The 24,398-nt window shown below is 45.1% G+C and overlaps 1 long non-coding RNA gene across 4 annotated transcripts; it reads right to left on the bottom strand.

Annotated features, from left to right (window-relative positions):
* Positions 1 to 8,370: 8,370 nt before the first annotated feature.
* Positions 8,371 to 22,888, bottom strand: LOC310880655. 4 transcript variants are annotated; one of them, XR_014571842.1, is made up of 4 exons: positions 22,462 to 22,887; positions 17,402 to 17,513; positions 13,586 to 13,732; positions 8,371 to 10,087 (listed from the first exon to the last, which is right to left on the bottom strand). It is a non-coding gene; the product is annotated as an uncharacterized lncRNA (long non-coding RNA). The 4 variants fall into 4 exon arrangements; XR_014571843.1 differs by lacking the exon at positions 8,371 to 10,087 and adding an exon at positions 10,238 to 11,678; XR_014571841.1 differs by lacking the exon at positions 8,371 to 10,087 and adding an exon at positions 11,713 to 12,359 and having other exon boundaries at positions 22,462 to 22,888.
* Between the last annotated feature and the right edge of the window lie 1,510 nt (positions 22,889 to 24,398).

Raw genomic sequence — 24,398 nt, 5'->3', positions numbered from 1 at the left:
GGTGTAATGAGGCTTGAGATGGGATGAGCTGGAAAGTGGACAGGGCCTCCAAGGAGGATGCCCGTGTGCACAGGACTGGCCTCTGTGCCAGCAAGGCCTGCCAGCAATGGCCTTTCTTTCCTCTCTCTCACCACTGTCTTCTTTTGGCAGAAGTTAAAATGAGGCACAAAAGACCCGTGTGGCAGCTGATGAATAATACTAATCTATTGTGGATAAGAAAGGGAGGCTGTGCTCAACAACCAAGGAAGTGTTCTTGTCTCTCAAGGACTCTGGCCATTTCTGGTGTTCCTAATATTTCCCCATTTGCTAGTAGCCAATTGGATTTCTTTTCCTTTCTAGTCCACAACATATTTGTGAATATTGTATTGTCCTTTTCTTTGAACTTTCTTCTCTCTTTGCTTATTTTATTTGCCCCTCTACATCTTGCTTCCTCCTCCACGTTACTCATGCCGACACAAAGTTCCCCTGTACTCTGTAAAACTCAGCAATCCCACAGCCTCTGAAATCCAGGGGGAGCGGAAGCAGAGCAGGGCTGTCTACATTCCTGCAAGCCCAGGCTTGGGAGACAGTGTGGATATGTGCCAGTGCTAATAAATAGGGAATTATTAGTGACTGTGTAAAGCAGAAAAATTGCAGAACAAGATAAGACTTACAGAATTCCCACTAGCTGATTTTGGATAAGGACATTTACCTAAGGGGAGAAAAAAGAACTTATCCTTCTATGTGTATCTCTCTATCCAGCCATACGTGTGTTTGCGCAGGCACAGCATATAAAACACAGCAGTGCAAGTGTTGAAGTCTATCTGTGACACACACTCTGCTCCTTTGCACTGCCTGGTGCAGAAGTGCTTTGCAGTTTTGCAGCCCTCCAGCTGGGCTGCAGGAGCTGCCTCAGGTGCACCAGAGCAGCTGGGGGTGCAGGGGATGTTCTGCCTGGGCCATGCATCTGTGCCCTAAAACCAGGAGGCGGCTGCGGCTCTGCCGTGGACCCTACCACGTGCCATGCTTTGGATGGAGGTGGCTGTCCCCAGCCCCAAGGCCAGGCTACACCACACCTGCCAAACCAAACACCTGTGTTGCTCCAGCTGGGTTCAGCACGCAGAAAACCCAAGGCAGTGGCCAGGACTGACGGAGTGGAGCAGATTACCTTGCATATCTAGCAATTGCAAGGCTTTGTTGCCTCTTCCTGTGTCCCACAGGAACAGTGACTGGGCCAAGCACCCTGATGTTGCAGGCTTGCATTGCTGCAAAACAGTGCTAAATACTCCAGTTAACAGCACTGCACAGGTGGGTCTGCAGAGCTGAGCCTGCTGCATCCCGGCATGTCAGGAAAGCAGGGATGCTCTCACGGGCATACAGGTGGGGTGGGTGCTACAGCACTGGCCAACATTTACATATCAGTGTTTTGCATTCTCTAAGCTCTGTTGCTATGGTCACAGTAGATAAAGAGAGAGATGTCTGAGAATAATGTGAATTTTGTCATAATTGATGTGCAGGAGGAACTGCCTGGGATGGACAGGAAGAGGAACTGCAGGGACTGGGCAAACAAAAACCAGTCTGGGGTGGTTGAGGTTGAGGTGGTTTTGCTGTGAGTCATGGGACAGAGTAGCTGTCTTCTCCAAGACCCTTCCACACCTATTTCCTAGGACTGCAGTTCCTGTTTGTTGCAGGAAAGTACCTCTTAATACTACTCAGGCTGGGGTTTTTCCCCTTTCTCTCCTGCACAGGACCCCAAGCAGCATACAGAGTGCAGCAACAGTGCACGGAGAAGCTGCAGGATGTGGGTGCCACGGGTTTAGCCTCCACCCTGGCCCCATAAGTGGTGCTCAGCTTTGCCCTCACTGCGCAGCAGCATGGATCTGTCCTCAGAGCAGCAGCATGCAGAGTGCTGGATCCAGCTGGCAGCAAAGTTTTCTGCTTTCTGACCCCAGCACAGTACTACTCCCTGTGCTTAGCCCTTGCTGTTCTATTTTTTGCTGATCTAGACATGTTAAAAAGAAATTTCTCTTGGTGCCTGACTCCAGGCGAGGTTATTAGGTAGCTGGGTCATTGCAGTGTGTGGCTCTCACTTGCTGAAATCATTTGCATTATGCTGCAGGTTGGTAACACTCTAAAAACCTCATTTGGAATGGTGACAAATCAGTACCAAAACTCCTGCAAGCTTCATTTTAAAAACATGGCATATTTTGTTCATAAAAGAACAAGAAAACTGCATTTCCGTGTTGTAAAATGATTGGCCTTCGCATGGCAAGAACCCAGCTCATTTCCCCTCTGGTCTGCATTCTGCAGTCATTACCACACTTATTTCCAATAGTGCAGAAAGTCTTTTCCATATGCCTCCTCCTCAGCCAGTAGTCTGTAGCTAATGTTTAATGTTTCCTGGGCAGGAGGAGATGAGGACAAACCAACAGCTCTACTGTGATGACAACCACCTTAGGAAACATAAAACCTTTCTATAAAAGCAGTCGCCAGGTCTGAGAGCAAGCCCAGTCCTTCAGACAGTATTTCAACACGTCCTCTAAGGAGCGTGCAGCCTTGGGACAGTCTGTGCAAGGAGTTCATGAAAGAGCAAGATTGTGCCTTGTCCTACGTGAGGGGAGAGTAGTCAACAATGAAGAAGCTGCTTAAGGCTAAAAATTCCTATGGACAGGCAAATCTTTATGAATTCATACCAAATGTGTTTTGCATGGGTATTTGATCCCACTGGCGTTGAAGAACATTTCTGCCAATTAAGATGGGTGAGCAGGAACCTCGTCTTCCACACTCCTGTAACTTCCATTACAGTAGCTTTTAACTGGACCCTGTCCTGGCATTTCACATTCCAGCCTGACAATAGTCTGCAGGTTTTGACCAACATGCTCTATAAAAAAGAGTCATTTACTGGAAAAGGACAGTAAACAGCTCATAAAAAGTGTTTCTCAGCAGCAGTTCCAGAGAGGAATTCCTCCCAGAAGCCCATCTCTCTCTGTTTGTTAGAGCTGATAGGGATGGAGGGGGATTCATAGCTGCAACGTGGCTTTAAAAAAGAAAAAAACTAATACTTTTGTGGAAAAAAAAAATGGTACTCTAGTGGACTAGTTACAGGCATAGTTAGAAAACAGGCTGTGTTGTCCTCAAGGAAAGGCACTCCTCGTCCTCCTGCTTCTGCAAGCAGGCACTCTAAGTCTTTTAAAGATTTTTAAGGATGGGAGATCAAATCAGTGAGAGGTCCTCAGCTTCTGCATGTGAAATAGACCTGAGATAACCAGACTCTGGCCACAGTGTCCCATACAGAAAGGTCAAACTGGTCCTCAGAAGACACTGGGAGCCTCTTCTGCCAGCCTCGCTAATCCAAGTCTATTCCCCAAAGCGCTGGTCCCAGGAGCTTCATCGCTGACATTTAAGGGCTAGCTCTGTCCACACCTCTCCTGTGTCCCTGCCCCAGCAGCAACTCCAGTGGAAGAGCCCAAAGCTGCAATTCTCCAGAGATCCAGCTTTTTTTTTTGACAAGGGGCAGCTGGTCCAAGGAATTTCTGAGGGCCACACTTGCAGGAGAGGTGGCCATATGCTCACCATCTGCGTCCATGCACTGCAGCTGGTTCAGGCGGGCAGTGCTGGTGGGGGCATCCCTCCTGACTCCAGCATCTCCTGCGCTGCAGATGGAGACAAAACACAGTGTTAAGAGCTTCCAGCACCCAATCCCCCAGATGGATGAAGAAGCTCATACAGAGTAACACATATCTGCCCCACTGAGATCTCATCTCATATTTAAACATGGCAGTGTGGGAGTTTTGATCTCTTCCTACACCTTCTGCTTTTGTTTTAGCATTATCTGTCCTCACTTTTGATACTGCCATTTGTATCCAGGCCCACTTCAACTGGTGTGAAAGCCATGGAAAAAAAAAGTTCTTCTTCTAGAAGGAGGGCAAGCAACTTCTGGCCTTAGGTTTGATTTTGCCCTAAATATTTTTATGATTGATTTAGTTTTGTGTTCACACATCTATCTCACAAGAAATTTGAGAATGAAGCACTGCCAAAGGCATTAACACATAAAAATATTTTTCAACCACTAATTATCCCCTCTTGATCTGAAAAAAAAAAAAAGAGATTTTTTTTCCAATCTTTTTATGCCCATGATCTATCAAATTGGTACTGGGAGAAAATCTGAGGAAGCTTTCTTTCTCATGTAGCTGCTAAGCAGCTAATACTAGCTTTATCTTTTGAAACACGCTTTTTGCAGTGGTAATGACTATAATATTGTCTGATGGATTTGTCAGGCCAGTTAGCCACAAGGTGAGTTTGGAAAATCTGGCGTTATTTACAGATGATTTTAAAGACTTGCGTTCACTGTGGGTTTCATTTATTTATTAATGCAATTATTTAAACACTATGCTGAAAGACCTCTTTTACAAAGAGTTGGAAATCACACAGATGTTTTATTTTTTCACCACTGAGGCCCTACTTTGAGGGTGGCTGCTGGCAGATAGACCCAAAGATCCCACTCACACTTACTGATTTTTGAAAAAAAAAAAAAAAAAAAAAAGGATGCTGACTCCTCTGAGCTGAGGAATAGAGCTGTTTTACACCCCAGTGAGTCCTGGTTCACCCTCCTGCTCTGCCCTGTTATTGTACTCAACCACAAGCAACGCCAGACCAGCCCTCCTCATAAAATCTGGGTGTAATCTGTACAGAACACGGTCAAATTCTCCTAAAACGTCAGCTTCGGTGAGTGACAGAATGTGTGTGGAGTCAGGTCAAACCCAGCAAATCACCCTCAAATGCTGGGGATACAGGTTCTAACAGCACACTCAGGTCTAACATTTTTAAAGCAACATCACTTGACACTTCATTTCAAATGTGAAGTAAAACATTAAAAGGAGGTTGAAAGTGTTGGAAGTGTTCCCATCAAGTCAACCCAAAATAAAACTTTTGTTTTGACTTCAGCTGTACTGATCTTTTTCGTGTTTGGTTTTCCCAGCCAAGCTGGATAACCCTTATTTTCCCACTCTAACTGGGAAAAAGATTTTTACTTCCCCACTGAACACCAGCCCCACAGACCTCGGAGACGGAAGACACCCTCTGTATAAGACATACCAAATAAACCCTTTGCACTGTGATGCAAATAAGCCTGTAATGGTTTTACATCTCCAGCTGGGAGGAAGATTTTTTCCACATGCATCTATCTTTCTGGCACATACGCAGGTTTAAGCCTCAGCTCGAGACGCTGGCATCTTCTCACCGTGATAATAATCTCCAAATGAACGAGACAGGATTCTGAAAGCTTCCCCTACCGAGTCCCACCCTAGCTAATGCTAGCTAGCTGCTGAATCTGCCAGTCCTGTGAGTTGGATACTCCCCTTCACACAGCCTTTTATCTAGTTCTTCTCTGCCCAACATTTCTTACTGAGGCATGCAGGGTTTTCACACAATTCTTAAAACTTCCAGCCCTCCTCCACAGTGCCACCTCCTTGATCACACCTCTCTGCGTGCCTGCCTGCTGCCTCTCACTCTTTTTTCAGAGTGCTTAGATGCTTTGGGGTGAAGATAATTGTGTCCGGTGCCCATGTGCTACCCAGCACGGTGGGGTCCTTGTGCCTACATGGCATTCCTCAGAGCTGTGATTATGGAGACAGTAGTGATAGCACCCTGGGACACAGGAGGGTGACAGGCTGGGAAAAATGATGGCAATGCAAATGAACATTTCCTACAGGGCAGCCCATGGGTGACACATGCTGTGACCCAAATGACCCCTAACAACAACTTCATCTTCTGGTCTGGACACAAATTTGTCCCTCTGTCCCGAGCTTCCCTTCGTGACTTGCCTTGGACATCACGTGCAGCCCTGCCTTATCGGCGTGGCAGCTGCCTCCACCCTGGGATGGGTGACTCAGTTCCATGCCAGGAACTGCTGCGGAGCCACGGAGAGAAAAACTTTGATCTTTATCAGCATGAAAATAAAGTCTTCTTGGAGGCCACCCTTCCCCGCACTCCCAGCTGCTCCAGCCAAGCATAGCTGCAGCCGTTGCCACTGGCACTGCCATGCCAAGGGAGGGCGAACACATGCTGGGGGGGATTAGGAAGACACAGCTGCTAAAACAAGAGCCTGTGCGGGCAGAGCGCGGGTGCAGGCAGCTGCCTGTGGTGCCGGCAGCCAGGGCAGCACATGGGCTCACCTGCTGCCTCTGGAGCAGCTCCCGTCAGCAGCCCTGCAGACCCATGTGCGTGCCGAACTGATTTGCAGCCCCATTGCTGGTATTAAAAGCATACACTCAGTTGCACACTTGCCACACCATAGCGTTCTCTCCCTCATTGTACAAACGTCATGATCGTTGATGGGGACGGTCCACACTGCCCCTTGTACCTCTGCCTGCTTTCTCTTCCCTTTTGCTTGCAAAATGCTCTGCGTGGAAGGCAGCAGGGAGAGGTATTTCTCACGTGGTCAGCACGTGGCTGGTCACAGCAGGACAACTGGGACCAGAAGGCTGCAGGGTCTCTAAGGGACAACTCCAGTACCGCTCTCTCTGTCCAATGCCACCGGGGGGAAGTGAGACCACAAATTCAGATCTAGCTAACAGGGTCTCCAGCTGCCAGTAGGTCATTCCTGAGTTTTCCTTTACTGCTTCTCTGGCCTTGACCATGAACAAACTGCTCCCTGCTTCCTCCAGCAGCTGGCTGTGAGTTCACATGCTGCTGGGCAAACACACATTGTTTGAATTTTATTGTCTGTGCTATCTCTCTTCTAGCAGCACAGTTATCAGCAGCACATATAATATGCCAGCTTTCCAGTAAAGCTGCCGATGTTTAGGATTTTGTCAATGAGGACTCTCTCCTGTGACCTTTCTGTATCCTAAGCAGGGACTGGCAGGAGAATCAGGAATAGAAATATTCCACACTGGGTGATCAGGAGGAGAACCAGACAAGCCACCAATGCGGATGCTGAAACTTCCATATATCTGAATTGTTGGCTATCCCTGACAAGTGGGAGACAGGCTTTAAGTGTTTGATAAATACCCATCCCAAAGCAAAAAGCGTTGGCAGTCATTGTGAAAGGAAGTGCAAAAAGTTAAAGAAACAGAAGACAAAGCATCTTGTTGTGCCATGATGCATCTCTGTAATGCTTTGCCAAGCTTAACATCCTCTGAAACTTTTTGTCTTGCAAAGCGAGGGTGTGATTTGCACATGCTATCTGCTCTGTCCACAGCAAGACACTGTTGAGGTCAGATTGGGGAAAAAAAAATGGAAAAGGAGAAAATGTGCTGGAAAGCAGAGATGAAGGCTTCAAATTCTCACCCCTAAGAGCTCAAGGCAAGTAAGAACATCAGGTGGAGAAAGATGAAACATATGAGGCAGTACATGTATTGCACTGGTGTTACGGCTGCCCACAAACATCCAAAGGAATGGAAGTGCTTATCAGCTCAGTGGTCGAAACAAAACAAAACAAAAGAACAGGTCTTGGTTGGCAAGATGAGAAGGAGAGAAATATTTAATCTTAAGCAACCGAAAGCACTTAGCTCAACCTGAAAAATAATTGCTGTGTTTCCTAACCCTGTGTTTAACTCCTCTTACACTTCAGGTCACTTCCAACGGAAAAAATGCATTTTAAAACTTCAATTGGAAATTCAAATAGTTACAGAGGTCCTGAGGTGAAACAAAGGGGAAAACAGAAGATGCTGAAACAATCATATTTTTCAGCTGTATCTGTTGTTGAAATCGTGAATAATTTCAGTTTTAAGATTTTTTGGATTTGTTCTGGGAAGGGGAGATGTCTGACCTACTGATGGGTAGCAGTTCAGGGGCTGCCCGCCAGAACAGAAAATCTTAAAAGAGTTTAGGAAGAAAGAGGCAGCTCGAGCCTGTACCTCTGCCCTGGTGCACATGTGGTGAAACAAGTTCCTGACCACATTGCACTGATTATATATTTGTTATGAACATACAATCACCCAACCACAAATAGCAGCTTGAGTCCAGCATGTGTCTCATACCTGACAAACCCTTCCAGCTTTGTTTTTGAAGCATCCAATGCTGGAGGCAGTGATAAGAAAACGGAGCCTCCCTGTTGTGGAGCATGAAAGGCTCAGCAGCTCAGAGGCTGTCAGTAACGGGGAGTAGAGGATGCTGAAATCAGGGGAGAATGAGACTTCTGCCTCCTGTGGTTTTTAGGGCAGTATTGTGTCAGGCACACCTTTTGGTGCCAACTCCATGCCTTAGGGGCCAGGTATCCCTCTGGGTGTTGACATGGAGACTGATGCTTTGCACTGAGGGGTGAAGCATGTGATGTAGGACATTTTCTTCCACCTCCCAGCTTGCAGACCTTGAAGCAGTGTTGTGCAGGTTCCCTGTACGGGTGTATAATGTCCAGTACTTTGCCCCCTGTTCTGAAACAGGGTGTAACTTCAGCACTTTGTTACAGAACAAAGCAAACAACTGACTGAAGGGGGATCTTTGTTTTTGAAGAATTTTGGAGGGGAGATTTTTGATTCATGCTTTGATTACCAGGAATAGAGATGAGAAGAACAAGGGGCTGCTCTGCTGGCCTCCAGGACCACAGCCTCTGGCACAAGGAGCCTTTTCTGTTTCACTTCCCAGAGGCATCCCAAAGACCCTGGTGCCAGGCGGGGAGCACCCAGAAAAGGTCCTGCACCCCCTGATGGTTGCAGTGAGGGTGGCTCATTTTTCAGTGTTAGCTTCCACCCCCAGCTAAGCTTTGGATGCAGTAGAAAAGCAGTGTCAGTGTCTGATGCTCTGCAGAAATGTCACAGGACTTTCAGGGTGCTGAGGCTGAAGGTATTGCAGCAGTCATGAGCTCTCTTCCTTTTTGTTTCTTTTCTTTTGTTTACACTGTACTTAACTGTTTCCTTCTAAATAATAACCCTCCTGTTATCCAGCATAGCCAGAAAAATCAAACTGCTATGGATGAGAAGGGAAGGCCTGATACCTCTGTAGGATTTTCTATGTCAATGGCAGTAAATCAGTGGTGTTTTCCTAAAATGAGCTGCTAGAAGAAGGATCGGGCGGCAGCCTGTTTCAGCTGTGTCTATGATTCCTTTGTTATGATTCACCTTCCACAAATATCCAAATAAACAAGTTTGCTGGCAAGAATATTCTGGTGAGAGGCAAAAAGTTGCAAGAAGTCACTAAACTCTCACTTTGAACTGAGAGAGCTCCTCTGGACAGTTTGATCCTTGAAGATGCCCTGGCTCGTGCCCCACAACACGCTTTGCTACAGGCAGGTAGCCACACCATGGACTTGGCACGGTGCATGGTCAAACCATGAATATTCACAGTGCTAATTTGGCACATCTTCAAGAAGTGCACGTTTTTCCACTGTGCGCTTTTTGTGAAACCTTACATAGAAAAGTGCCATCAATGCTGTTCTGGTATTCTGTTTGTTTTTGCTGATCCTGGTATCCGAAAGCAGGTGATTCTTTACAGGGACTTCACGACTGTAACAATGATTTCTTCCTTATCAGGAATTTCCACATTCCCTTTTATTTTGTGATAGATTCAATATCACTAAAAAGAAAGAAAATTTCCCCAACTGTAGAGTCCAATACATCAGTAGATCTAGTGAATTCAGTAGATCAGGGTTTATCTAGTAGAGTTTATCTAGGTGAGTAGAAATCTAGTGATCTTACTTGTGTGGTATCACAAATCATTATTTTTTTGTACGTATTATAACTCAAAGAATTTATCATTTTACTGCATATTTATTTATCATTTTACTGCATATTGAACATTTCTGCCACCATGCTTTTAAGAATCAAATAACCATACTAAAGAATCAAATAATGATTTTTTGAAGTTTCAGAGAACTATAATACATGCATTTTTAGAAGAAAGGGAAGTAAATCACAAAAATTGTTCACTAATAAATATAATATATATGTATTTCCCTCCCTGTTCCAAGAAAGAAAAAATGACATAAATCCTTCACTTAGCTCATTTCATGGCCACATACAGTTTTTGGCTTTGGAGTCAACGCCATCAAGACAAGGTACAGAGCTCCTCCTCAGGGTTATGGTGTGTGCAGCAGCTCCAGGCTTGCAGCATGACAGTAACGAAGCATGATGTGGCTTCCTTGCCCAAAGTGAGGCCACCATGGTAGTGTCTGCAGGAATTTAGTAGAGGAATTTAGAGTTGCGTGAAGCAGCAGCTTGCAAAATAGTCGAGATGCTGAAATACATCCATAAGACAACTGCTTTGGACAGGTTGATAAATGAGCCTGTTATCCTCTGTCCTTCAGCAGATCTTGTGCCATATATTAAGTCCTGTCAGAAATGGCTCAGGGCTGATCTCTTGGGTGCAATGCTCTAATTTTTGGGATACGCATATGGGTCATGCCGAAGTCCAAGGCCTGGAGCATGCACAGCCTGAGACACACAGCTTGCTGCACCCAAGCAGCCTGCAGGCTCTGCAGGCAGCTGCAGCCATGGCACAATGAATGGGTGTGTGGAGGGTTGAAAAGACAGCAGGGAGACAGAGCTGCCCCATATTTACAGCTGTAGCTAGTCTCCTTTTTTTCCTCTTAAGAAAGAATTCACTAAGCATTTCTGGGCTTGAGCTGTTTGCACATTTGCATTAGCACATTTTTAAGTTGCTACTTAATAGGTATTCTAGAAAAAGAAAAAAAAAAGAAGAGAAAAGAAGAGAAGAGAAGAGAAGAGAAGAGAAGAGAAGAGAAGAGAAGAGAAGAGAAGAGAAGAGAAGAGAAGAGAAGAGAAGAGAAGAGAAGAGAAGAGAAGAGAAGAGAAACTATATGTCAAGGTATTTTTAAATGTACTCAACTATCTCAATCCTTTCACTAAATCTGAGCAGCAAACTAAAACTATCCTTTCACATTTTCTCCAGACAGTGCATACTTTCAGGGTACAGAAATAGCTTAGCATCCCTTTTCAATAGTTTATGAGTTGTCAATTGATGCTCACTGTGTTCTGTGTTTAGAAATCATCCAGAGCAGCAGGATGTATGTACCCAGCCCAAGAAGTCTGTTTATATTTCATACACATAGTTATTTAGACCAGCTGTGCTTGTGAGAGTTCTTCATATTACTGCTATTGTGCAAAGAGCGAAAGACACTGAAATACTGTATTTCAGGAGGCTGCTAAACAGCAATGTTTGAAGTCCTGACTGCAGAGCAAACTGCTCTAATTTGGACTTCTGGAGTTTTTCCTGGAGCTGTGTGGATATTTTGGGAAGTCACTCAGAGGAGCAGTTTTTGGGAGTGGAGGTGGTTCACAGGAGAATATTCTCCTCCCAAAGTAGTCCCACTATTTCCGAAGAAAGAGCAATGTGGTTTTTGGGTTGTGTGTTGATCAGTTTTGTATTATTCATAAGATATTTGCCCCATTACTGACTGGTATGAGAAGATGATGCGCTGGGGGAAGGGGCTGGCAGGAGTCATGCCTGGTCCCACCAAGCAGGGAAACCAAGTGTCATTATTCCCTGCTGACACATGGAACAAGGAGATAATGCACAGAAATAACGACTGTGAGAGACACAGGGGAAGGGCCAGATAAACACGCAGACTCACTGGACACCACCGCATTTGCACTGACAGAAGAGAAGATCGCACTGAAATGCACCATTCCTTGGTGTTCTCCTCCCTCTAATTCATACTGCTGCCACTTTGCTGCTGGCAGCACAGCTCTACCTCACTCCTCTGCACATCAGAGGTTTTGGCTCCAGGAGCAGCTTTGGGCCTGTTATAGGTAAAAAAACATACCGTCAAGCCACCTCATTGCAATGTTATAAGCGTACGTGAGAGGGAATATAGAGAGTGCCTTACACTGAACTATAATTCTGTATAAAATTATACATATACCTTTTGGGTACCCAAGGGTAGAAATGTATGATGAAACTTTTCAAACTATAGAAGCAAACCGGATCCTCATTTTCGTGGTTCTAAGAAAGCATAGCAGGAGGCAAGCTCTCCCTCCTTGCCAAATATGTATACTTAGGAGACCAAACCCCATCCAGTCTGGGCTGGGAGCACAAGACAAGCTATTCATGAAGTGATGCCCTGTATCGTCTGTGATGTGCTATGATTACAAGTTACTAAACTAAGCTCGACTGAGTAACAGTTTCCCAAATGCCTTTCTTTCCCTGTTTCCTGAGCAGCCATCTCCCCTTCACACTCTAGATTTACTCTCGACGTCCCAGAGATGTTTCAAGTTAGGTAAAAACAGTCATCCCTGTCCCAGTCCTATGTATCTCTGTGCACACAAGCACTGCTGCTTCCCAGTTTCCCCAGTTCAGAGCAGATCTCTTGCAATCGGAGCTGCCAAGGGTGTGCCTGCAGCACAGTGCTGCTCCTTGGCTGCTTTGTGCGTGACAGCCCTGCACTGCATGCTGTCTCATGGCTGGATCTTTCTCCTCTTGAACTGCGGTACAGAAAATATGCAAATCAGTTAATGTTGTCCCTGCAGAGTTGTTTTGCTTTCTGAACACTTTTTGGATAGGAGTAGACGGGGTGCATGTGAGAAAGAGACAGTGTGGCAGGCTGATGTTACAGAAAGGCAGCGCTCTAACCCAAGAGGGGCAAAGCAGAACTTCTGTTGTTGTTTTTGGATTTGTTCATGCAGAGTTTCTCTTTGTTTTTCTGCCAAGTCTGCTTTTAAATGTCTGACTCCACACTTTTTGTTGGTTATTGAGAGATCATTGCTTCCCACACTTTCACATTTTTTCCACTGAGCTCGTAAGCATTCAAGTGCCGTGTGTTCAGGACAAATCCTGCTCTGCCCTCTGTCCCGGGGTAGCTCCCCGGTGCAGCCAACGAGCCACCAAGGAGGAGAGCATCTCTGCAAAAAGCATCAGAGTCCTCTTCAGACACAATCAGACACAAAGCTGGGAGTGTTCAGAGGAAAAAATCAGGAAAAGCATTAGGTGCTAGCAGTCCTGAACACATTGGCCAGGCTGAGTGTGACGGAGCTGCTTCCAGCTGGGGAATTGCTGCAGGGTTAATGGAAGGAAACAGCAGACCAGAGGTGGTGTCAGAGCACAGCGCTGGGGAACACCGTGTACTTATCCTGCAGACAGCCCTGGCACATGGCTGTGTCAGGCTTACCCGCTGGGCATCAGCCCTGCAGCCACTGCCACCACAGCAAGATAGGAACAGGATATTTTGCAAGCCTGGAGGGAATGTGCTGTCCTGCCTTAGATTTCTTCCTTAGCCGATGTAATAACTGCTGAGTGCTCTTTTCTTTGCCGTCACCCGCAGAGGTCCCTTAATTTTAATGGCAATAGAGGAAGCAGAGGCCAAGCAATGAGCATGCTGGCTACGTAAATCCTGACCGAGAACAAGTGCACCGTAACGAGGCTTGTAATTTTGCTCTGGCAGATCACCTTGACCCCCATCTGTCTGCAAGGAGCACCACCAGTGCGGAAAGGCAGCCGGGGGAAATGGGATGCTGCAGGGGAAGTGAGCTGAGCAGCCCAGTGCTCCAGGCTGGTACTGTGCCCTGTGCAGCAAGGTCAGGGATGGCCTCACATGGGTCTGGTGAGACACAGACCCTTGCAAGACATGGACTGGGATCTGCTGCCCAGCTCCCAGAGGCGGTGAAATTGCCATCCTAGTGTTAGCATGCAAGGCTGGTGTCCCTTTGCTCACCTCCAACAGTGATTCTGTTTCAAATGTGGTTTGTTGCTCCTGGCTCTTGCAACAGCAACCTGCATTCGGTCACCACATGACCTGGCCTTCTTTTGTTGCTCTTAAATGCTTTCAGTGTCTATGCCCTGCAAGAAAAAGGACTGACTCCTGTTAGAAAAGAAATACATATGGTTATTTCAGAAGCATTTTAGACATCTCTTCAGCACACTAAGATATTTCAGACGCATTTGAGAAAAGCTGCACTTTAATGAACTGATTCACCACACTCTGTTTAATGAAATTTCTGTTTACTACCCTTGAATAACTTACGTAATAACCACTGTTAGTCTTGGTCTCTGGTGTGTGGATAACAAACAGCAGCAGTGGTCAGAAGCCAGCTCTGGTGAGGAGGCACGGTGCTTCCACTCTCATCTCTGCAGGAGGGGAAGTCAGCAAACACTGCCAACCCTCATAAAATACAGGATTAACACACCCTGTCATGCACAGAGTGCATTACTCATTGGACAGACATATATGCATCCTCTGCCCAGGACTGCCAGCAGCGTTACCCTCCACATTACCCAGCTGAGATCTTATGTGCCAAACCAGCTGTAAGAGGGCTGTGGCACTCAGGAACACGATGAAGGGTTTTCTGCCCTGGAGAATGCAAACAGAATTCCTCTGGCCATTACCAGCTATCAGGATGAGAAGTGGAGGAGAAGAGGCCTTTTTTCCCCAAGGAACATTTTATTCTTTTCTTATTCCAAGAAAAATTAAACCATCCATGTGTCTGGTTAGGTGGCCCATGGAAGTATGTAGGGAACAGTGAGCTGTGGTGGTGGGTTACAGAAGGAGACTGAAGCACAAGGGGGGAGAGTATTAAAGCAAGCACCCAGGGCTGCAACAGAGCAGCCAAGAGAAGAGGCATTAAAAAGCATTTTTTCCACTCTGTTGCAAAACAGGGCTTGAAAACAGTCACAGAAGAATTTAACGTGTTTTAATAACAACCTCTCCTCTTATTGAGGGGATTTCCCTGGTAGATCTCAAAACACTTTACCAGTGAAGTTAACACCCCTTGTGCCTCTAGAATAGATAAGAAAACTGAGGCTCAGCTAGGGAAAAATACCTAAAAATCAACTACAGAGAGAGCTCTCTGACCAAATCACACTTCTTTGCGAGTACCAAAACCCTCCTCTTAATGCATACAGTCCAACATGTGATGAAGTTAGCAGCATTCCTGTTACAGCATCCTGATATTCACCATAGCGTGTCTGGCTTGCTCACCGTGGCACATAAAGGGGTTAAACTCACAAATCACTGCCAGTATGAAGAGCAAAAATGACTGCGAGTGTGCAGATCCCCAGCCAGTTTTGCTAATATTAATTTCCAAGCAAAGGCAGTGCCTTGACCAGCACTGCCCCGGAAACATGCAGCAGCCTGGATATTAATGATGGCCTTGGCCAATTTAGCTGGTGGGCAACGTGCTGCACCTTGCCAGTGCTGTCACGCAGGGAAATAAGGAACCTGTTGTGACAATCCCATCCTCTTAATCACCAGCTGCTCCTAAATTCCTTTTGAGCATGTTTGAAACCGGTTAGCCTTTGCATAATCCTGCTGCTGGTCTGAAGCTTGACAGCTGCAGAGAGAGCACAGCTCACCAGCTGACAGTGTGCACAGCCATCCTGCTCACAGGTCACCACCAGCATCCATGGCTTCAATGGGAACTGTGCCTCTTCCCAGCGCTCAGCCTGAATTGCACCTCTTGGACACCATCTCAACAGAAACATGCAATATCAAGAATGATGTGCTTGTGCACGCTCCAGAATGCCAAGGATGATGTCTCGCCCTCTCTTTTGTTTCTGGAGTTTCCTGCCAGAGTGCAAAGCTCTCAGGCTTACAAAGGGCCTAAACTTTCTTGGGTACTAAAGCAGAGGAGAGAGGGAAAGCAGCAAAGTGCCCTACTTCTTGCTTTCATTTTCAACTTGGCTTGACAACACATTGTTGCCGCTAGCACATCTCTCTTCCCATCCTCTTTTATTAGCAAATGCACTTTGACTGGTTGAATTATTCATTGCAAACAATTTACCAGGCCACATAAGGCCAACTTTTCTCTGCCTGTGAGTTATCCACAAATGAACATGTATTTCGTTACTGATGTATATTGTTGTCGGTAACTGTTCAGTAAAAAGCCTGTGTGCATTTCAGACAGTGAGTTGTTTGAGAACTGTTCGCTTGGACTGGCCTGTCCCTGGGTGGGAAGTTTCTGGGAGCAAAGAGAAGGGAGCAGCCAAGCATGGAGTGAATGTGGAGCAGTCTGACCCCATTTACACTGAAGACATCTAACAACCATCATCCCTTCTGTCTCACAAGTGCCCTGATTTGTCAGAACAGCAGCCACTGCAAGCATTAATGCTAGCAAAACCCTGCTTGCATGAATGTTTGCACAAATCAAAGAAGACAAGGTGAATTACTGAGTTGAACATGTCAAGTGAACATTTTGCAGCATTAGGTCAGGCCAATTGTTCATACACCATCCCCATAAACTGTGGGAGAGATCTGACTCAAATGAAAGTCCCAGCCTTGCTAGATTCCTTGTTCATATAAGAATGTTCACAGTTCTGTATAGCCAGAACTAAGACCTACCTCAGGTTTGAGACTAGCTGCTACTGAATCAACTAGATTTTCTGCAAGCACCATGCTTTTCTAGCAGCTCACCCACACACACTTTTTTGTGTGTGTGCGCGTGTGTAACGTGAGCTTCATTACTGGCCGTGCAAAATCTAACAGATGATAGGCTCTCTGTCAGGAGGCTCTTTGTAGTATAAAAGTACACGAAAGTCCAAGTATTCATCTGCTGTAAATGAGAAAAACTTTGCCTGAGGCAAAGAAGCAGCAACTGTTTACACCAGGGAAGCACTTTCAGTATATACCACACCATCACCTAGCTGTTTCTTTTGTGGTGATGTTGTAAGTCTTGGTTGCTGGAATACAGTGTACTGTGAAGAGCATTTCTCACCAAGGAGAGTGTTGCTTTCCAGGAAATAAAGATAATACATCCTGCATTGCTGCCAGATCACCTGTATTGCTGGAAATGATTAGAAACCATCAAGGACCATCTGTGACTGATGATCTGAGAACAAACTGTGTTATATTGTTGAGGAAAAAAAAAAAAAAAACACAACCAAACAATGTATTATGAGAAGCACTCTTTGCAATAAAATTTGTCTCAGTTTAGCTTAACATAATGAAAGTGTTCCAGTTTTTCCTATTCTTACCAGATTTTTGTAACCACCCAGTTTGATACCTTGAATGACTAACACCTTTGCACACTTCCCTCATTCCACAAAGTTAAGGGCACAAAGAAGCAGCTCTCTCTTTCCCCACCCCATACACCATGTGCATCCGTTAGGATCAGCAACCGTTTTGATTCTACCCTGAAGGTTATTCCCACCTGACCCCAGCACTGCCCCACGCAGGAGAAGCACCCAGCTGTGGCATTGGCCACAAGTGCTTCCCAAAGCCTGAGCAGCCCCTGATCAGGCTGGATTTTGGCTAGTAGAAATGCCTCAGTTTTGCCCTCTGGGTACGAAGGATTACTTTCCACAGCTTGGAGGCATAGACAGGCATGCTGCTGTAAATCCTTCCAGCCATCATGTTTTATTCACAAATTCAGGGTCAGGCTTGAGCATTAAGCTTTCATGGGCATATCTCATCTTGGCATCCACAAGTGGGGAGAATCATTGCCGTGCAATTCCATTCTGCAGCAAGATAGATGTGAGCTTTGAATTTACAATCACATTCAGCTCTACCCACATCCACAGGCTCCTGGTTTCTTACCTCCACGCAGACTTTGTCTGAAGAAAAAACTCCTTTTCTTATTTACTCCATGAATAAGCCTGGTGAGGGTTCAGTCTGAGCTGCTGAAGGCCTGAAGCTCCATCTCCTCAACCTCAAAAGAGCCAAGGAAGTAATGTTATTACAGTGGAATTTATCCTAAAAACCAGCTGAAGTATTCTCAAAATAAATAAATAAAGAATTACTGGAGAAGATTAATAAGGAAGGTACCATTCTACCATAAAATGTATTTCCTATGGAGTTTTGCTAAAAAGTAAAATGAAATTAGTAATGATGGAAGATCAGTGTTAACTATTCCTGCAGATGCCAGTACTGTTGTCTTCTTACTAGCGAAAAGAAAAGCTTTAAAAATATTCTGTTAAGTACCTGTTTTTTTAGTTTTTATTTTTTAAATCTCAACAGAGACCTTTTCCTGAAAACTTGTTAACTTTTCAGCTAGTTTCACTTTCCCTCAAGAGCACTGGCTGTTGGAAATGATCAAAAGTGTCTCCTCTCCAATTAACTTTCCTCCATCTGTCAGCAATGGAAAACAAAACAAAAAAAAAAAAAAAAAAAAAAGAAGACTAGCAAAGTATCCAAACAACCTTTCTAATTCCCCAAATCCAAGAATGAAATGAGAGGCCAATGCATCAGCCCTGTTCATCAGGGCATTCGCTCCCTTCCCATTTCCATACATCCCAGGGGGCTGAGCCCAGCACAGCCAAGCTCACCAGTGCTCCGTGGTGCGGGTGGCTGATGCCAGTGTTGGCTGCCTGACCAGCTCCATCACATGCGTAATTGAGAACAGGCTATTAGGAAAGCAGGCAAATGACAGAGGAACTGACAAACGGTGCTGAAGCCAGGTGATGTGTTAGACATGGGTAAGTTTCTTTGTTCTGAAATATTTCCTTGGGTAATGGGACAAAAAAGTCACACGTTGTTGACTGCTGGCAGCTTGCTCTGGTTTCAGGGCACGGTGCTTTCCAGCCACCCTCAAAAAGTGTGACAGATGCTGTCTAGACTGCTGCAAACCCAGACCTCATGTTGGTATGGTCTGAAACCTCATTGTTGGCCTCAGATTTTGCTTTAAAATGTTTTTCAGCAAAAATTCCTCAGAAAAAAAGATGGCTCCTTGCTGGACATACAAGTGACTTAGCCTATGCTCAGATATCTTTTCTCATACAAATTAATTCATGGTAACTTGAACATGAGAGCCATGCAGGAATGTTACCTGTGCTTTGCTCAAAAAAGCAGAAGGACAGGAAGGGGGAGAAACAGGCAAACAAAATCTAGCAGCTCCCATTCTGATGTAAATCCTAGGTTGCTAAATGCTTGAAAGAGGTTCAAGAGAGCCACAAAAATTGTTTGCAATCTGGAAGCATACTTTTAATGTAACTGCTGAGCAATCTGTTAATCAATGAGGAGGAATGAGGGTGACTTGATCACAACCTGCCTAGATGAGGATGCATTTTCAAGAACAAACACTTTTAAAATCAAACTAAAACGGGAAAATTCAAATTAAGATGCAGATAGCTAGTAACAAAGCTAATTAATCACAGAGACAATTCAGAAAGAAGGTAAATTTTCCCATTGCTTTAAGTAGCAAGTGAAAGAGAGGCTGTTGGCCATTTGTAAAATGCTCTGCAGCACAATCAGCAGTGACAGGCTGGATTCAGGACCTGCTTAGTGCAGCTGTACAGTCCAAAGTAATGTTTTCCAAGGGGTGTCATCCCACATCCCATTATTTTGCTTGGAATATATCCATGTGTTATGTTCCCAGGTGTGAATGATGCCATCTATTTAGCTCAGAGGGAATTCTCATTCTTTCAGCGTCCTCCCTTTAATAGTAAAATTACTTGAATAATTTATTGTCACTAATATTAATGGGACTTTTCCTCACATGCCTGAAAGAGCAAGGCAGAGCTCCTGGGCTGGGCAGAATTCTGCAGCAACCATAACAGATTTTCTCTGAATACTGTGAGCAAGGACTTTAGGAGCCAGGCCATCGAAGAGAGGTTTATGGTATAAGCCCGAGCAGGAGCAACTACATCTAGGTAAAATGTGCCAAGTCTCAAAGTGGGAGCAACTCATTCAGTTCATCAGAATGTCCCAGCACTTTTAGAGCAACTCTGGACCCCATCTAGGGTTGGAGCAAGTCATAAAAAACTGCAGAGTGTTTATTCCAGAAACTTTTCCAAGGTGGTTGTATCAGCTGAATTTTTCTTCATATTCAGAGTTCCTAAGGCCTGTAGCCCAAAAACTGCGAGATAGTGACAGTGCAATTCTGGGAAGAAATGATACAAGCAAGAAAAAAAACACTCCCATCCTACTGCAAAATGAGGTAGCATCCTTAGTAGTGTTAAGCTGTGCTTTTGCTGTACAGCTCTGAACTTTTTCCAACCCACATTCTCTGGAAAATCTCTGCTAAAACATACTATTTTGTGGTGACATTCTCTGCTAGATCTTGTCAAAGACAAAGCACAGGCCAGGAATTAATTGGCTTGGATGAACACTTGGTAGCTATCTGAGATCTTGGTAATGTGATCCTTCCTTGCTCTTTAAAAATGGGTTTTATATTGACTTCATGCAATAACTATGAGACCTTCTTGAAGAAGCATGTGGAATGACGGTGATACAGATAAAACAAGACAGCCATCTGCCATCTGGCTGGTCTTAGAGCCACTCACAGAACAGGAGGGCTTGGCCAGGGTACACTTCCTCTCTCCCCCAGCACCCACAGAGTGGCACAGGAGCCCACGGAGCACGCATACTGGGACGAGGCACAGGGGGCCCTGGGGCTTATCCCTTCTCCCCACATGGGAGGACCACGAGCAGAGCTGTCTGGACAGTTTCAGACAATGTTGGCCACTTTCCCCTGTGCCCCCTTGACTGAACATGGCTCATCACACCAGCCTGGATGTGGCTTAGGCTTTGAGGATATGTTCAGCTGCATGTCATGGCCATGGGCATTTCTGAGACCTGCTGCCCAGAGCCTCGGACTCAGCAAGGCCCTGCTGCCACTGCTCTTCCTCCATAGCATCAGCTTTTCCTCCAGGATTTGCCATTGCAAGCGATGCTGATGTGGCAGTTCAGGCTCCAAGCAACAGGCATGGAGCTGGAATCTCTGCAAACCAGCTTCTTTCCACTGCTCTGATTTATCCCTGAGGTACCTCCCCAGAGCACTGACAGGCTGTTCCTGAGAAAATGCAAAGTGTTTTAGCACTTATGGGCCAGGTACGTGCAATGGCAAAGGCACAAAGACAGGATTACTCTTATGTATTATACAGATTTATACTAACCAAATTAAGTGTTAAACACGGAACTACCTGGACACTGTACTGAAGTGTCTCTACTGAAATAAAAGATTCAAAAATAAAAGTTTGTATTTGGACTTTAAAATATGAAATAAAATTCTCAGCTCTAAATGCGTTGCTATATGATTTAGTTCATTTTTTCCCCCTTTTTAAAAGGGAAAAGGGGAGTCTAAGAGGCAAATCACATTTCTTGAGACGGAGAGCAGAGAAAACTCCTAACACATTTTCCAAGGTCAGCTCAGAAAATGAAGCTGCTTCCAGACTATAGCTACAAAATTAACATACCAGAAGTTAGAAACCTCATCTATAGATACAGTCTGTTTATAAAAAAAGAGTGAGCATCTTGATCATCTCTTCACCTCAGAAACATCCTGTCTGACCTCAGTGGGAGATTCTGGGTATTTGGTACTTCTAAAGTTAACAAATGTCTAAACATGGACTCAGGACCTGATGTTTGATTCTTATATAGGAAAAACCTCAAAGTCTGTCATTTCAAGTAACGAAACTGCAGAACAGTAACCTACAGTTTCTCCATGCCTTCACATAAATGAAGTCTGAATCTATTCTCTCTGCTCTTTGTTTACTGTGCAAACTCCTTCCACACAAAAGGAAATGAGCTTCTCAATCCAAATGTCACTTTATTTAAAGCAGGAGGCAGTAAGCCTGCTACAGCGTTTGCTGGCCTCCTAAGGGGCTCCTAAGCAAACAGAAACCAAAGTGCTGATCATGGCAATGCAACCATGAAATGAGATGATTCAGTAGCAAGTTATGTACATTCAAGGATAAGCAGCCAGCCAAAGCATTGCAATGAGTTTTAACTTGTGTTTGCTGAGAGCTAAGAGCACACAGTCACTTGTCATAACTCAGCAGACCTGCTGTAAATCAAAAAGCTTCCAAAAAAATTTTCAAGTTTTTGCATTTGCAAAAGATGAAAAAGCAGTATACACGTCCATCAACATTTGCAACACCCTAAATGGTAGTCCACCCTACCCCAGATGGTTCAAACTCACCAGTTGCTTTCATGTTATTGCTTAGAGCAGCCCTAAGGAGCAGCTGCAAATCAGCTCAGCTGCCTCTCCATAATCTTTGTCTGCAGAGATGCTCGTCAGAGCACCCACCTGCTGCTCTGAAGGGTGTAGCTGCTCTGTGACTGTCATTTTGTACACCTACAAGTCAGAGCATTATCCCACATTTGCAGAGCAAAAAACAGGCAGAATCAAGAGTGCCCTGATGGATTTTGTGTTTCATTCACTTACAACAAGGGAGAGACATTAAGAGACAGGACAACATATCAGGCAAGGATGCATTAAAAACAACCAAAAAATAAAAAAGCAGAAGTACGGGTTGTGCACATTTGTCATCCTGCAATCATCCTGAAATAGCATGTGTGATTCAGAAGCGAGCCCAAGGCACAGCCACCCTCCTGGCAGCTCCCTCTAAAACCACTCACAGGAGCCACAGGACCCCGCTGCTTCAAGGCTTTTGTTTAACTGGCCTAGCTGTGACTTTAAACAGCTCTGGGCTGCACCTGCAGTAATGAGTATGATCAAGGCTAAGAAAGTGGGACAAAAATAAACAAAAAGCAGGTTACACTTACAGCTAAATCCAGTTACAACCTTAATTTGCACATTTTCTCTTTGAAAGCAGCTGTTTTATCTTCTGTACAGAGCTCCCACACACCCTTTGCAAAGCCAGAGAGGTGCTTTGCCTCAGAACCAACGCAGCCCTGTAGGACCACGTCTGACCTACCCACTGTGCCCTCCATGGGAGCTGCAGGACAGAGCCCTTCCAGCACCTCTAGTTGGCAGCGGTTTCTCAGCGTCTTCCAGCATTCTAGTTAGCTCTAGCCACAAAAACTTTCTAGGAGGAAAAACTCTAAAACTTAACAGCAATCTTTAGCTTAAGTCCCACTCAGTTGCTTATTGCAAACACCACAAAGTATGCATAGTTGTAAAGAGCTGGTTATTACTAAATCTGCACCTGTGGCTCTCAGTTTATAAAACCTGCACCTTGTTTGCATCCCCAGCACCTCATTATAAAACAGAACATGCCACAAAGTATCTTTTTTAGTTCTCCTCCTTCTTTGCTTCTTTGTGAGGTTGGTGGTGTGACTGCAGGCATATTCACCTGCCTCTCTTAGAGCAGAGCAGCCACGTGCTGTGAAGCAGAACTGCTATTTTCTATCTACATGCAGCAGGGAAGAGGTATGTATATGGAGATTGCTTATGATCTGTTTGCAATCTGGATTTTAAAAAAGTCTTAAGTTATTGAAAAACCTCAAGAGAAGTATTCTAGCACAGCTCTGTGTGACTGGTCATCCCAGGAAAAGACATGGGTGTTCCCAGTTTCTGTGGATAGCTTTGTTATCTTGTTGCTTTGTTTGCTGTTACTTGCTGTGCTCCTGTAGAAATGGGTGTCATTCTAGCAATCACAAGTGCCCAGCCCCTGTGAGTACGTGCTGCTGGGGCTGTGATAGCCTGGAAGCACGCTAATAAGCTTTTGTCTCTGCTTACAGATCTTTGGCTGTATTTGCTAAACAGCAAAGTATAGCTGAAGTGTAATATTTAAGAGACCTTGTAGATGAGGTCTGCCAGCTGCAGACAAGAACAGAGAGGAAGCACAAGATGTAACCTGCTTTTAATAAAATATTTATTATTTACTGTTCCAGTATTTTCTGCAATTTGGGGGAATGTTGTGACTAAGCTTCCATTAACACCTCTCCCATGAGACTGCTCTGTTCTTTCAGAAATCTCATGCATAAAATATATATATATATAAAAATTTCTCTCTGAGACCTGGCTTGGACTTTGCAACACCTAAAACTAATTGCAGAGCAAAGCTGTGTTTGTCCAACCCTACCCAGCTGTGGTGCTCTGAGAGCCAGGCACCATCTGTGCCCTTGCAGCTCTGCCCATAGCCCACAGCTGCCTATGTAACATGGTCCCTCGGCCACCACCTCCTGCCCTGAGAGCAAGCCTGACCTTATGCGTCCCGAGCAAGGCTTCTCCTGTGACAACTCGTGGCTTTTTTGTTTGTTTTCTTTAATCCCCAGCACAGCTATTTTCAGGTACCTGGTGGGGTGGCACAAGGTTACAGCAAGGTGAGGTGTAGGGGTATTATCCAGGACAACAGGGTCAGGCTTCTCAGCAGCTAAGCAAGACAAATGCCAGCACTGAGTTGGTGAATCCTTTAAAGCTGCAGCCAGAGGAGTGGAAATTGCTACAAAAGGCAATTCAGACGTTATGGATCCTGCTGCTCTGTGTTGCTTCCAAGGCACCGTGTGACAGGGAAGGCAGTGTCACGCAGGGATCCCAAGTCAGAGCTCTTGCCTTCGGTAGAAGCTTGGATTGAGCAGTGCTTTACAGCTGATGGTGATCTCGGTGGCCTTGCAGAAATAAAAAAGACCATTACACGTTGAAAATGTATTTTTAATAACTAAGGAGAAGCTTGTATTTTCCTGTGTGGATAAATAGAAGCATTCGGTATGCATCAGGTGGGGTGGGGAAACCAACCAGCCAACCTGGAAGTGGCACTTTGTCAAAGAACCATAAGCTTGGCCCGACAAAATGATTCAGCAACAAAAGTTGAATCACACTTCTATGCTAAGATGCTTAGCAAGTCTTTTGTTTAGGAAAATGACTTCAGTTTGCTTTCTGGGAGCAAGACTGGAGAAAAGGGTTTTGTAA

The sequence above is a fragment of the Anser anser genome (assembly GCF_964211835.1).
Source record: "Anser anser genome assembly, chromosome: 13".
Taxonomy (NCBI): Eukaryota; Metazoa; Chordata; class Aves; order Anseriformes; family Anatidae; genus Anser; species Anser anser.
The sequence above is the reverse complement of the archived record's forward strand: the minus strand, read 5'-3'. Positions and strand labels throughout refer to the sequence as shown.